The sequence below is a fragment of the Anomaloglossus baeobatrachus genome, chromosome 1 (genome assembly GCF_048569485.1).
Source record: "Anomaloglossus baeobatrachus isolate aAnoBae1 chromosome 1, aAnoBae1.hap1, whole genome shotgun sequence".
Classification (NCBI taxonomy): domain Eukaryota; kingdom Metazoa; phylum Chordata; class Amphibia; order Anura; family Aromobatidae; genus Anomaloglossus; species Anomaloglossus baeobatrachus.
In genome coordinates this window covers 570,684,920-570,701,217 of record NC_134353.1, presented here as the reverse complement: position 1 = coordinate 570,701,217, position 16,298 = coordinate 570,684,920, and positions in this window count along the sequence as shown.

Genomic DNA, 16,298 nt, shown 5'->3' with positions numbered 1-16,298 from the left:
GCATGAAAATTACCTGAAACATAAAGCCAGAGCAAGGGAGATCTAGGGCGCCACAGAACTATGGAGGCCTTTGAGGGTGAGCATGAGAGTTTATATTGTACTCTGTAGCAGATGGGCAACCAGTGCAATGAATGACACAGGGTGGACGAATTGGTGTAGCAGTTGGACAGAAATATGATCCAACCTGGTGTATTCAGAAAAAATTGGAAAGGGAAGAGTTCAGTAAGAGGGTGTTATGAGTATATCTCGCTCGGGGGAGACCACAAGTGAATCTGGTGTCAGAAGGCCATAGCACCTTGCTTCTGGCAAGTTCACTACTGTTATTTGATAACATCTCCTTGCTTGTGGTGCTGTAAGGGTTAAGCACCCTTTCCTGTCTGGCAGCTGGCTGTAGCGGCTAATCTCAGGTGTGGCTTTTTGGGTTCACTCCCCTTCCCTATTTAAGTCATGTGATCTGATCACATGATGCCTGTGATAGAAACTGAATCTTTCATTTCTATTTGCTCCACTTTGGAACGAGCCTGCTCTGGAAAAGGTTTGTTGTGTTGTGTGCAGCAGTGGTGTTTGCTGCACTGAAGCTGCCTGGAGTATTTTTCCTTGCATGTCTATTTCCCCTGTTTGTATTCCTTCCTTTGTTGTCTCTGTATTGTAATGGAGAGTCTAGGGATCTCATCGGCCTGCTTTCTAAGCGGAATGACTTTAGGGCCAGCTGAGGGTCTAAGGTATCCTGCTCGCCGATAGTTTGAAAGAACTTGTATAGGGACGCTAGGGAACTCTACAGTCAGCTTGAGGTGAGTTCAGGAGGTGCCCCTTCACCCCTCTACCTAGCAGCAGGGACCTCCATTGTATCGTGTCCCCTGTTTATTGTAACATCTTCTGAGGGTTTACCAGGTACTAGGTAAACCCTGCTTGGGAGACTAATTAGAGAGTTGCAATAGTCCGGACAAAAATGAATAAAAGCAACAGTAAGAGTTTTTACAGAGTTAACGGTCATAAAAGGTCATATTCCAGAGATGTTTTGAGGGGTATGTCATATGAGTGAAGGATTGATCAGATGTAGGTAGTGAAGGAGAGATCTGCTCCAAATATGACCCTAAGACAGCGGGTGTACTGCTGGGGAGTAATGGTAGAGGCACACACAGAAATAGCAATATTGGAATGATTTCACAAGTGTCTATTCTCCCTACTCTTTGCAGATCATCTGTCAAGTGATGTTCCTATAGAATCAATTTGCCTGTTCCACATGCTCGACAGATATCCGCATGCCATACTCCTGAAAACAAAGCTCTGCAGAGCATCATCTGAATGCATCAGAAGTGCGCATGCTCAACCTCTGCCAAACACAACATAGTACAGTACTTGGCTGCCTCCAACAGTCTCCTAGACAATGAATGGAGCAGATATTAAGCATGTGCAGTCTATTCAGAGTAGACTATGCAGAACCTAGTCTTCTAGTTTTCTGGTGGCCTCAGCAGTTGGACCCCCAGCTTACAGTAAGTTATCCCCTATTCTGTCAATAGAGAATAACTTTTAGTTGTCTGAATACTTTTTTAACCCACCAAAAATTGCTTTTGTTTATGCATGTACTTAATGATTATATAGGAGTCTATGTACACAAGAATTTATGAAGTTCTTAAATATATTAAATACACAGCACACATGCATGAATAATTGGTGTGATCCGAGTTTCTTTCTTTGATAAAATCAGACATTTTTATTCATGAACATACAGTTTTCAGTTGGACTAAAGCAAATGTTTTGTAAGCCCCCGGCAAAGTTAATAGCTGAATGACCAGACTGCTGAAGCCTTTTTCCCCTGACACCACAATAGTAGTTTTAATTTCTTTGTGTTATATTGGCTGCTTTTTTGTACCATGAAATCACTTAAAGTCCCTATCGTCTCTAAAAGTTGCTTAGCTGTGACAATTGTAATGTACTTCTAATTGAACTCAGAAGGAGTTGCACGGTATGTTTAAAAACACTAGCAGCAGTTTGACTGATAAGCTGGATGCCTGCCACTTATCATTTGCTATCTGTGCAGAATACGGCACAGACCTTTTCTACTTAGCTTTTCCACCCATGCAGAAAAAAATACAGCAGAGTGGTATCCTTCCTGCTGCTGTTGAAAATGTGTTTTTTTTCTTTTTGTTTTACTCTTGAAAGTTAGAAATATTATTAGCAATGCTATGTGCCACAAATGTAAGCTTTTTATCTGTGGTTTAAATGATCACTGAACTACAAAGTTGAATTTGTTTTATCTAAACCAGTGGTTCCCAGTCCTCACGACCCCCAACAGGTCATGTTTTCAGGATTTCCTTAATATGGCACAGGTGATGCCTAGATAATGATTCCATCACCTGTTCAATAGTAAGGAAATCCTGAAAACATGATCTGTTGGGGGTCATGAGGACTGGAGTTTGGGAAACGCTGATCTAAACCATAAGGCTATGTGCCCACGGGAGCATCTTTGTGCGGATTTTGCCCTGGAAAACCTGCGGATTTTTCTGGATTTTCCAGATAAATCTGCGGGTTTTAGCATGTACAGTCACTCCCCATGTTATCCTATGGGACATGGGGAGTGCTGTGTCCACGCTGCGGACAATGCGGCTGCCGAACATGCTGCGGGTGTAGGCATCCGCATGTATAATTGCATGTCAATAATTCATGCGGAATTACCTATGGATGTCCCGGCCCTCCGCTATGGAGATAAGAGGCCAGGACGTCCGCAGGTAAGCCGCATGAATGTCCACATGTTTCCCGCAGCTATTCCGCTGTAATCTCACAGCTAAAAATAGCTGCGGACGCCGGCGGGCAGCTGCGGGAAACATGCGCTCGTACCTGTGGATACATCTGCAGGTACGAGCGCCCGTGGGCACATAGCCTAAAGGTAATACAGGGTTGACACTGTTGTACCCTCGGACTGCAGGGCAGCTTGAACTTGTTTGGATGATAGTCGAGGTTCTTTATCCACCATCTGCACAATCTTGCGTTGAAATCTCTCGTCAATTTTTCTTCTTCCACATCTATGGAGGTTAGCCACGGGCTTTAAACTTGTTGATGACACTGCGCACCGTAGACACAGGAACTTTCAGGTCTTTGGAGATGGACTTGTAGCCTTGAGATTGCTCATGCTTCCTCACAATTTGGATTCTCAAGTCCTCAGACAGTTCTTTGGTCTTCTATCTTTTCTCCATGCTCAATGTGGTACACACATGGACACAGGACAGAGGTTGAGTCAACTTTAATCCATGTCAACTGGCTGCAAGTGTGATTTAGTTATTGCCAACACTTGTAAGGTGCCACAGGTAAGTTACAGGTGCTGTTAATTACACAAATTAGAGAAGCATCACAAGATTTTTCAAACAGTGGCAATACTTTTGTCCACACCCTCTTATATCCAATTTGGCTTTATGACAATTTTTTTATTTTTTTTCATTGAAGACAAATTAAATGAAGATACTAATACCAAAGAATTTGTGATTGCAATCATTTTCAAGAAGAAACTGAGTATTATCTGACAGAATTGCAGGGGTGCCAATACTTTTGGCCAGCACTGTATGTATGTATATATATGTATGTGTGTATATATATATATATATATATATATATATATATATATATATATACATTAGGAATGTCACCGCTCATCACTCCTGGTGACTGTGATCAGTCACTGTGACTGTCAACCGGTATCAGAGTCGTGAGCAGTGATGTTCTTGACGTCACAACTCATCAGTGTCCCGGGTCTCGGGGTGTGCAGCGTGAATTGGGACTGACTGGTACTCAATATGGGGAGATAAGGTATGCACACCAGTGACTATGGAAGGGGAATACATGTAATAGCAGAAACTGCTGTGTGAATACTGACATGAAAAATTCAATAGCTATATGTATAGAATGAAATGTGAAAAATGGAACCTGCATTACTGCCATGAATATATGAATAAAGAGAAATTTAGCTACTGAATTGATCAATGCAATAGAGCCCCAACACTACGCCAAAGTATTTCTCTACGTTGGGGTCCCAAACGTTATTCCTTAATGACTGGTGCTCAAAACCTATGGTGCCTCATTCTGATTCTCCATAGTCTTTGATCCAGGTAATGGCGGAACATCGTGGGAGCTGCAGGACTACATTGGACCCTGGGAACCTTATAATAAATTAGTGTATTAGGTAGTGTTTTATTTTATTTCTTTCTTTTTATGTCTTTCAAGCTTCCATTTCTGAACTACGTCTGATTCCATGGACTGCGTCGGATTCCCTGGACTACAGCAGAGCTACATGTGTTTTGTTTTTTTCTTTGATAAAATGGTGAACCAGGAAAAGTGTGGGGAGTATTTTTCAAATAAAGTGTGTGCGTGTGTGTGTGTGTGTGTGTGTGTGTGTGTGTATGTGTGTGTGTGTGTATGTGTGTTTTCCCTTTTTACTTACTGGGTTAGCAATGATTGGAAGAACTTTTTTGGAGTGCACCACCCATGGAGTAAAAATAAAATCCTACATATTTTTTAATTAATTAGGGATCACCCCAACACACCATAGCAAATCTTGAGGAAAGAGAAAGACAATGTGTAATACACCTGGTTTCCAAAAATACAAAACAGTCTTTTATTAATTATCTCATAATTAATAAGACTTTTGCATTTTTGGAAACCAGGTGTATCCCTCTTTTATACACACCCTCTTTCTCTTTCCTTTGGGTTAGTAATGGTTGTGTCTGATATATGCCTCTCCATTACGAACACCAGAGCTTGATGCCAAATGGCACTAAATAGCGGACATTGACCCAAATTACCATTACCCCGATTGCCACCGCACCAGGTCAATCAGGAAGAGCTAAGGCAAAACACAAGTAATCATTATAATATGTTAATGCACCTGTAACCAATGTAGGAAAATAGTTACAATATTAATGTGTCCCAGGGATGCACAGGGTAATTTGACTCTCATATTGACATTAAGGCCAAATAGGTCTCTAACTATATAGCATTCACTGCTGTCGAAAAATGCATGAAAAAATGCAAATATGCTATAAAAACTACTGGAAATCCACAATCATATTTATATCTGTGTTTTTATATGATTTTATTGAATTCAATGGGTGAAAAAACACTGGAAAAATGCTGAAAGAATTGACAAGTTGCAGATTATTTTCTGCACCAATTCTGCGTTAGAAATAAGCAACATACGCATGACACTTATTCTCTTTGACTTTGCTGGTATCAGGATTCCCTTCAAGTTTTGTCAGAAATCTGCACTCAAAAGAGCATCAAAAAGTGTGATAAAAAAAAATCAACTTGTGCGCACAGTCTTACTGTATGTACTTTCTTATACCTCTGGTTTCATGCAGTGGCTGACATACAAAGATTTAAAAATAAAAAACAAGTTCCATGGGATGCTGTATGTACAAAGTGCTACATACTCCTTTTACTAGCATGAGACACAAGTTTTATTATATGATGATATTTCCCCCATTCTGGGTGGCCAACTGTCCAGAAATTCCGGGGCAGTTCATAAAAAATGACACTTTTATGCCCTGTCCATAAAAAAAATTGGAGCGGTTTGTGATTTTTTTTTTAATTAAAAAAAACTTAAACAGGTTATTTTGACTGTAGTTATCAGTTTACATTGAATGCAGCTAATATCTTCATATCAGAATTGTAGAGCTGTAAAGATATGTCACTTATAGGGCTGAGCGGACCTGGACTGTTATAATCTGGATCCGCGCAGTTTCAAAGATGCCCAGGTGCCGGACCCGAGCCCAGGATTCCGGTTCTATGATCCGGATTCGACACTGGGGAAATTAAAGGAAAAATAAAGAAAACAAGAATTAAGCGAATGTTTCATACTTACAGAGACTGTCATGGTGGCAAACTGCATTCGCTTCCTGTACTTCGCATTAGGCTCATCATATACACACAGCATTCCATGCTTTCCCTGCCCACCGGCCGTCCTGTCGTCTGTGATTGGTTGCAGTCAGACGCGCCACTAGCCTGTGACAGTGTCTGCATGCAGTCGTTGCTCATCGTGGCTTAGTCATTGTCTGCACTCACAGCCGGTGGTCTTGTTCTATGGCCTCTCGCTGTGAGATGTAACAGAGCTGTAAGCAGTGTGGGACCTCTGGTGATTTAAGCCAGACCTGGAGGGGTGTTTGGGGTTAATAAAGTGGTGGACAAGAGTGTGTTTTTGTATTTTATTCCAAATAATAGATTTTTCTGTGTTTGTACTTATTTACTTTTATTTACAGATTAATGATCAAAGTATCTCGTAGATGCCTCTGTCATTGTAACCTAGGGTTTAGCAGCAGCTGTGCGCTGTTATTAGCTCCTGCTATTACCCCGATTACCACCTCACCAGGGCAACGGGAAGAGCCGGTAAAGCACTGGGATTGTCACATCTAATGGATGTGGCAATACCAGGCAGCTGTGGGCTGAGAATACCAGCCTCCAGCTGGCTTTATCTTGGCTGAGTATCAAAATTGGAGGGATCGCATGTCGAGTTTATTTTTAATTAGTTATATAATTTAAAAAAAGCCACATGCGGTTTCTCTTAGGCCGGAGTCACACTTGCAAGGGACTCGTGCGAGTGTTGTGTCGCATCACCCGGCACAGCCGCACACTCTCCTAACAGGAGTGGGTCGGCTGTTGTGTTTCTATGTACCTGAACACTAATGTTCGGAGAGCGTCAGGCCGTGCCATGTGGTGTGATGTGATGCGATCCCTCGCATGTGTGACTCTGGGCTTATTTTGATACACCGCACAAATAAAGCCCGACAGCTGGGGGCTGCAGCAGTGGGCTTTATCTGTGCTGGCATCAAAATATGGGGGACCCTGTGCCAATTGTTTAATTTATTTTTATACCACCATACTGACCCTCACACACTTGCACTGCTTTCCCCACCCACCGGCGGTCTTGGCACCTGTGATTGGTTGCAGTCAGCTGCCACGCTGCCACTCAGGGTGGCGGCGCATCTAACTGCATCCACTTAAATGTGTCGGTGGGCGGGCAAAGCAGTAAATATTCAGTTGTTGACTCCGGAAGGATAAGCGTGACTGGCAGAAGTGTGCCGCCATGACACAGCCTCGATGAGTAAACAACGCACGCTCCTACCCCCCTATCCCTTCCACCAATGTTTTTAATCTCCGGATTCTGATCCGCATAGACTTATATGGGTACTGGATTCCGGAGCGGATCCAGGTTTGTTTGTTTTTTAAATTTAGCAGAAACCCGCCGGTCTTGTTTTTTTGCGAGTTCGACCAGCTCTAGTCATTTATAATCAAAATATTTATTGTGGTATTCCAATGTGTCCGTAAAAAATATTGCCAGTCCATGATTTTTTAATACCAGTATTTGGGAATTCCAGGCTCAACCACTCACTAGCGGTGCTTAGGGGTAAAAACCCATATGTAGAGTAAAGTAAACTGCAGCACACAAATGAGAACAGAGGGATATATATGCACAAGTGAATTTATTTACAAACACACTGCAAAAGGAACCTAACCAGAGCAACAGCACCAACGTTTCGGCATAGAGCCTTTTTCAAGGTTGTTGCCTGAAAAGGTGTGAAAACAATAACAAACGTGAGTACATTATGTACAGGTAATACACAGATTATTTACAAAAATAATACAAATGTACATAAACGGTATACTGCAGTTGGAACGTACATCACTAGTCAGAACGAGGAAACACGGGTCACGGAGGACAAGCGGATGTGTACCAAGAGAGGTAAGGTTCCACAGGTTTGCAGAGTGTGCTCTTAATCACATGCAAAAATGAAAAAGTAGTTAGTACAGGCACAATAAAATATTAGGTACCATGGGGAGATGATTTTTTTAATAAGCTGTCCATAAACAATAAAAAGTTACGTTGGTAAAACTTCTCTAGCTTAGCTTTGCACTATCCTTCAACTCTGGTTGCAAATTGGACATCAGTTATAGCCAAGCTGAATCTATACACCCCAGACAGACACTCACTGGAGATACAGTCAGGGCCAGAAATATTTGGACAGTGACACAAGTTTTGTTATTTTAGCTGTTTACAAAAACATGTTCAGAAATACAATTATATATATAATATGGGCTGAAAGTGCACACTCCCAGCTGCAATATGAGAGTTTTCACATCCAAATCGGAGAAAGGGTTTAGGAATCATAGCTCTGTAATGCATAGCCTCCTCTTTTTCAAGGGACCAAAAGTAATTGGACAAGGGACTCTAAGGGCTGCAATTAACTCTGATGGCATCTCCCTCGTTAACCTGTAATCAATGAAGTAGTTAAAAGGTCTGGGGTTGATTACAGGTGTGTGGTTTTGCATTTGGAAGCTGTTGCTGTGACCAGACAACATGCGGTCTAAGGAACTCTCAATTGAGGTGAAGCAGAACATCCTGAGGCTGAAAAAAAAGAAAAAATCCATCAGAGAGATAGCAGACATGCTTGGAGTAGCAAAATCAACAGTTGCGTACATTCTGAGAAAAAAGGAATTGACTGGTGAGCTTGGGAACTCAAAAAGGCCTGGGCGTCCACGGATGACAACAGTGGTGAAGAAGAACCCGTTCACAACATTAACTGAAGTCCAGAACACTCTCATTGAAGTAGGTGTATCTGTCTCTAAGTAAACAGTAAAGAGAAGACTCCATGAAAGTAAATACAAAGGGTTCACATCTAGATGCAAACCATTCATCAATTCCAAAAATAGACAGGCCAGAGTTAAATTTGCTGAAAAACACCTCATGAAGCCAGCTCAGTTCTGGAAAAGTATTCTATGGACAGATGAGACAAAGATCAACCTGTACCAGAATGATGGGAAGAAAAAAGTTTGGAGAAGAAAGGGAACGGCACATGATCCAAGGCACACCACATCCTCTGTAAAACATGGTGGAGGCAACGTGATGGCATAGGCATGCATGGCTTTCAATGGCACTGGGTCACTTGTGTTTATTGATGACATAACCGCAGACAAGACAAGAGTAGCCGGATGAATTCTGAAGTGTACCGGGATATACTTTCAGCCCAGATTCAGCCAAATGCCGCAAAGTTGATCGGACGGCGCTTCATAGTACAGATGGACAATGACCCCAAGCATACAGCCAAAGCTACCCAGGAGTTCATGAGTGCAAAAAAGTGAAACATTCTGCAATGGCCAAGTCAATCACCAGATCTTAACCCAATTGAGCATGCATTTCACTTGCTCAAATCCAGACTTAAGACAAAAAGACCCACAAACAAGCAAGACCTGAAGGCTGCGGCTGTAAAGGCCTGGCAAAGCATTAAGAAGGAGGAAACCCAGCGTTTGGTGATGTCCATGGGTTCCAGACTTAAGGCAGTGATTGCCTCCAAAGGATTCGCAACAAAATATTGAAAATAAAAATATTTAGTTTTGGGTTTGGTTTATTTGTCCAATTACTTTTGACCTCCTAAAATGTGGAGTGTTTGTAAAGAAATGTGTACAATTCCTACAATTTCTATCAGATATTTTTGTTCAAACCTTCAAATTAAACGTTACAATCTGCACTTGAATTCTGTTGTAGAGGTTTCATTTCAAATCCAATGCGGTGGCATGCAGAGCCCAACTCGCGAAAATTGTGTCACTGTCCAAATATTTCTGGACCTAACTGTACATACCAAATTTTGTGACCTGATAGGAAACCCAACATAAACCCACACGCACACACATTTCTGCAGTTTAGCTATGAAAGTGTTAAACACTATGAAAGATTATTTTAGGGCACACAAAGACCTTTTAAACTTTGATATAAAAAAAAAGCAGTGCTTACATAAAAGCATGAAAGTATGACAAAAAATAAAAGCCAAAAAAGGGCAAGCATCTCTAAAATAAGTTGGAGAAATATCAGAAAATGTAACAATTTTAATCCAAGTCTTTTCTACCTATTGAGGGTAAGACAGAAAAAGGAAACACATTTCTGTTGTCTGTTAACTTTTTAAATCTTGTGTCACGGTCTCAGATTTCTAAAATTATCCATCAGCTCGTTAAGTCAATGTGTTGTTGGTGATTGGACAGTAATGTGAACTAACTTTTCCCCGGAGTGGACAGTGCCCTGAAGTGACAGGTCTCACCCTGCATACATGTATGGGGAGAGATCCATCATTCCTAGGCAGTAGATGAGTATTATACTATGTTTTTTTCCAAAACACTGCAGTGTTTCACAGTTAAACGTATGGCTGAAATCATGCAGCCAATGTCTGATGCATGCTGCCCGTTTCCCTTTAAAGGGAACCTGTCACCAGATTTTTCCCTATTAAACTAAAAGAATCCCCTTCTGCAGCTCCTGGGCTGCATTCTATGAAGGTGCACCTTGGCCCTAACTTCCCTTCCAGACCCTAAAAATAACTTTATAAGTCTTTGGCCGTTAGGTATGCTAATTACCTGTGTTGGCCAGTTTGGCGGGCTCATTTTCTGCTCCTTTCCCCCTCCTGCCGCTGATCGACGTCCTCCTGTCTTGATTGACAGGATGGTGACCTCCGTCATCCTCCTCGTTGCATTTTCAAATCTCAGTAGTTAGGTCGGGTCACGCAGGAGCAGTTCGCTCTGCCATATCGCGGGCAGAGCAGAAAACATAGCTGCCTTAGCTCGCACTGGTGAGCTAAATACGCAGGCGCGAGATTATGGGCGGATACGAGCATGGCGCTGGTGAGGTCATGCACAGCGCCATGCCTGGATTCCTCTAGTTTTCGTCCAAGGTAGACTAATAGCCCGATGTTACACTGATCTATTTAGTTTTATTGAAACTAGAGGTGCGGCCCTTTCTTCTAAGTGTGCCAGGAGCCGTTTTTCAACATCACAATATCAGACCCCATGTTGATCATTTTACTGTGATCAGCCTGCCTGTCCTAAACACACTATAAAGGCCTAGAGCATCTTTGGACTTGTCTCCCATCATGCAGATCTGGGACGTGATTGATCGGCAAATGCAAAGGGAGCTGCTAGCAGTGGATCTTGATGATTTCACTGTATATTCCTCAGAAAACCATTAATAACCTCATTGATAGCATGCCAAGCTGTGCAAGTGCATGTGTTTCTTTGTGTGGTGCTCATACTATTTTAAAAATATTACTTTTTTTCATCATTATTATGTCTATTAACACTAGAAGTCACAGAAATTTCAAGCTCCCCCTGAAGTCCCGAAAGAGGGTCAAATGACTCTTAGTCCAAACTGAATAGAACTAACTAGAAACTAAATGGCCAAATTCAATGGAAAACAACAACCTCCTGTGGTGCGACAGTAATGACCTTAATTACAGAACAAAAGACGGTGATTATAGGATGTTAGCTAAAATCCTTCAGGTCATTCGACCTGTCTCTGGGTTCCAAAGGTAGAAATGTTAAATGACCCCTTTCTGGGACTTCTAGTGTTAATCTATTAATGTCTATGGTTCCGGTGATTTCCATACTTCCACAACTTTTCATTCTTGGTGTTGCAATTTCAATATATGAACAGACATACACTGTGTGCAGAATTATTAGGCAAATGAGTATTTTGATCACATGATGATAATTTTTATACATTTAAAATTTTGTCCTACTCAAAGCTGTATAGGCTTGAGAGTCAACTACCAATTAAGTAAATCAGGTGATGTGCATCTCTGTAATGAAGATAGGTGTTGTGTAATGACCTCAACACCCTATATAAGGTGTGAGTGCTTAATTATTAGGCAACTTATTTTCCTTTGGCAAAATGGGTCAGAAGAGAGATTTGACGGGCTCTGAAAAGTCCAAAATTGTGAGATGTCTTGCAGAGGGATGCAGCAGTCTTTTAATTGCTAAACTTTTGAAGCGTGATCACTGATCAAGCGTTTCATGGCAAATAGCCAACAGGTTCACAAGAAGCGTGTTGGGCAAAAAAGGCGCAAAATAACTGCCCATGAATTGAGGAACATCAAGCGTGAAGCTTCCAATATGCCATTAGCCACCAGTTTGGCCATATTTCAGAGCTGCAATGTTACTGGAGTATCAAAAAGCACAAGGTGTGCCATACTCGGACATGGCCAAGGTAAGGAAGGCTGAAAAACGACCGCCTTTGAACAAGAAACATAGGATAAAACATCAAGACTGGGCCAAGAAATATGTTAAGACTGATTTTGCAAAGGTTTTATGGACTGATACAATGAGAGTGACTCTTGATGGGGCAGATGGATGGCCCAGATCAGTAAAGGACAGAGAGCTCTACTCCGACTCAGATGCCAGCAAGGTGGAGGCGGGGTACTGGTATGGGCTGGTATTATCAAAGATGAACTTGTGGGACCATTTCGGGTTGAGGATGGAGTGAAGCTCAACTCCCAGACCTACTGCCAGTTTCTGAAAGACAACTTCTTCAAGCAGTGGTACAAGAAGAAGTCGGTGTTGTTCAAGAAAAACATGATTTTCATGCAGGACAATGCTCCATCACATGCATCCAACTACTCCACAGCGTGGCTGGCCAGTAAAGGTTTAAAACATGAAAAAATAATGACTTGGCCCCCTTGTTCACCTGATCTGAACCCCATAGAGAACCTGCGGTCCCTCATAAAATATAAGATCTACATGGAGGGAAAACAGTACACTTCGCGGAACAGTGTCTGGAAGACTGTGGTGGCTACTGCACCCAATGTTGATCGTAACAGATCAAGCAACTGACAGAATCTATGGATGGTAGGCTGTTGAGTGTCATCATGAAAGTTGGCTATATTGGTCACTAATTTTTTTGGGTTTTGTTTTTGCATGTTTATTTCTAAATTTTGTGCAGTTATATTGGTTTACCTGGTGAAAATAAACAAGTACGATGGAAATATATTTGTTTTTTATTAAGTTGCCTAATAATTCTGCACAGTAATAGTTACATACATAAATAGATATACTCCTAAGATAGCCAAGTCTAAAAAAAACCCACGCCAACTTCCAAAAATATTAAGCTTTGATATTTATGGGTCTTTTGGGCTGATTGATAACATAGTTGTTGAACAATAATAAAAAAAATCCTCTAAAATACAACTTGCCTAATAATTCTGGACACAGTGTATATGGGAAGAGTAGGAGGAGTGGAGAGTTATTTTCAATTGTAATTCTCTACCAACATGGAGATACCTATGCTTGACATAAATATTAACCATCTATCTATGAAGCGTGCTGTAAATACATTTTTTGGAGGGTCTAGCATTTGTCACCATTTTAAGTTCATTTCTTTCTTACTATTTTTGTGAATATTATGCAAGACTGATGAAAAATTGACAGCAGTAAAACAATATATAGGAACTGTAGTGCCGATGTCCCTGCACTGCCCCGCATTCCCTTCTATCAGAAATTGCTGACACACACAGTACCGCAGCCACCCACATGATCCTCCTGTCCTTGCCCCTGCCACAGCTCCCAGGACCTGCTGCGTGCATCATACAGGTCTCCTGGCAACATACTTAGAGCGGCCGCTTCCTGTTTCTTAAAGGGGCAGCGTGCGCACTCTGGAAGTGTCCCCAGTTTATGGATGGAAGGCTCTGGCTATTTAATGCACCTTTTACTGTAAGGCGGTGCTTCAGCAACTTTAGTTCCTAGTTAATTTCTGTGCCTGCTACTAACAATGTCTGGCCCCTGTGAATCTGAACCCATACTCCTGTGAACCTGAAACCATAGCACTGTGATCCAGAACCCATTCTTTGAGTAGAAACCTGTTCTGTGATTAGAACCTGTCCTTCCAGCCCATCCCCAGTACCTGTGCCTATCCAGCCTGTCTCCTGCCTGTACATACTCTGTCCAGTCAACCTGCACTATCCGCTTCATCCTGCCTGCCCTCCATACCTGCGCGTCCCTGACCTATGGGTCAGCTGCAGCAGTACAGGGGACTGCCCTGGAGTGCTACCTTGTGTCTACCGGCTGCCCAGCTGATCTACGCCATTAGAGGCTCTGGTGAAAATGCAATAGGCACTTAGCCATGTCCCTCCAGGGTAACCTCAGCCCATAGCACAGTGTGTCCACACCCGATAGTGTAACATATTGCTCAGGCCATGGACCTCGTTGACTCCATTACCCTCTTCAGAGTTTTTTCAGGAGATGACCCATCAACAATAGCAGCAGAATCAAATACTGACCTTCCTATGGTCGATGTTCGTTTGAATATCCTGGCACCAGCAGCCTCTTCTATAGCAGCCCATGCTGGGGTAACCTCGCCAGCTGATAGTCGGCCTGCAAGTTATGCACCCGAAACTGGACAGCGTCTGTCTGCATAAACCTCGATTTGACGGAGACCCCAAACAATGTAGTGATTTCATTAACCAGTGCACGGTGGCCCACCATTTTTTTTTCTGAATAGGCCAAAGTGGCTCTTTTAATATCATAAATAGAAGATTTTGCATGACTTAACCCCTTATGGGAGAGAGGGGATCCAATCACCTCAGATCTGCAGAACTTCCTAAGGTCTTTCAACAAGGTCTTTGATGAGCCAGGCCATGTCACCTCATTAGCATCCTCCCTTCTCAGGCTGCGACAGGGTAGCCAGACTGTAGGTAAATATGCAGTTGCAGTCCCTATCCTCCAAATTAAGATGGAACAATAAAGTGTTGATTGCTGCCTTCTGGGAGGCACGGCCGGGGTGAACGGACACAGTCTCTTATAGCAAGGGCCTTGAGGTAGCAGAGGCTGGAGGCACGGCCGGGTTGTATGGGCCCAGTCTCTGGTATAGCACAGACCTCCAGGATAGCTGAGGCTGGTGACACGGCCAGGGCAGATTGACACAGTCTCTAGTAGTAAGAGTCTCAGGGTAGTGGAGGCTGAAGGCATGGCTGGGATGTACAGGCTCAGTCTCTGGTACAGCAAGAACCTATGGAGCAGCCCAAGTTTGAGGACCCCCATTGGGACATGATTATTCCCACCCACTGGGACTCATTCCCTGATTACTGTGGTCTTGGGCAAAAAATAACTTACAGCTTCTCTTAACACCCTACACCTTCCCTGAAAATTTGGCAATATAATCAGAAACACTGGGCACTTCTTTTGCCTTGTAGTGCTCGAATTCCAGGATGGACTCCACAGTTTAACAATAAATGTAGATCAGCACTCACTTAAATCTTGCTTCCTTTTTATTATTTATTCTATTTTTCAAAATTTACAGTGATAACACAAAACTGCATTAGGATGCTGCTCTACTTGAAACCCTCTCCAACAGGAGAAAGGTCTCAAAACCACTTCTCAACACTCTGAACCAGAAGGCCACATCGAGGGTCAGGAACTAGTAGGCTTCCCTAGTCGAAGCCAGGGAAAGACCCAATCTCTCTCCCTGCATTTACCATGGCTGCCACCCAAGGCAAGAACTGGAAACCATTGACTGTTGACTCTCCACCCAAGAGAGGTGAGTCTGGGGTTCATGGGGAAGTGAAACCTAAGGGCCACACATTCCTCCCTGAGACCTGCAAAGAGAAGAACCCATAAGAGCATCGCATCCTGACAAAATCCTACTGACAAAGACAAGTGAAAAATGAGCAAAAAATAAATAAATAAAATAGTCAAGGTTTCCACAGCATAATAATGGCCAGACCCTCAACCGGAAAACCATCAAAGCATCCTTTAACCTATCAGATTGTCCCTGACAAAATTGTCTTTTAAAAGTAGGGCTATTCCACTTAGTGGTGGTGGCCCATCTGCGAAATTCTTAATAATACGTTTCCACAGACCGATCCCCCTGCTGGAGGTGACGCAGCTTGGCCAAGGAGACTCTGTTAGGATCATCAGAGATGAGACCTAAAGCCTCAAAAAATCCATCCACTGACCAGAGGCAACCAGAGCCATGTGGCACATAAAAAGCAGCCCAGGATTGCGGATCCCCCCGCAACAGTGAGATGACAATCCCCACTGCTGCTCCTCACTCCGGAGAAGTAAGGCCAAAGCTTAAAGTACAATTTTTAGGCCTCTTTGAAAACCAAACATTTGTCTCAACCCCCTTGGAAACCTGTGTAGGAGAGCTCAGGCTGGGCCTGCCTACCCACAGAATCTCCAAAATCGGGAGTCTGTGACCACTGTTGCTGCTAAACAGCTCACTTAAGGTCTCCGGAGGTAGAGACAGACCCTGAAGCTGCTCAGCCAGAACAGTGACTTTGCTGGCATAAGGATAGGCATGCAGTTCTGTGATAAAACTGCACCACAAAATGCATTAAAAAATCCTTAACAAATCACCCTGAGTACACATGGTTTACAAGTCCATCATGGCAATTGACTGTTAATGCATGCGTATTTTGTATTTTTCATGGATCGGTCATAAACATGTAATAACATGGCTTCGCTTGTTACAATTACAGTTTTTTTTATTACTGGTCTGTAGCAAA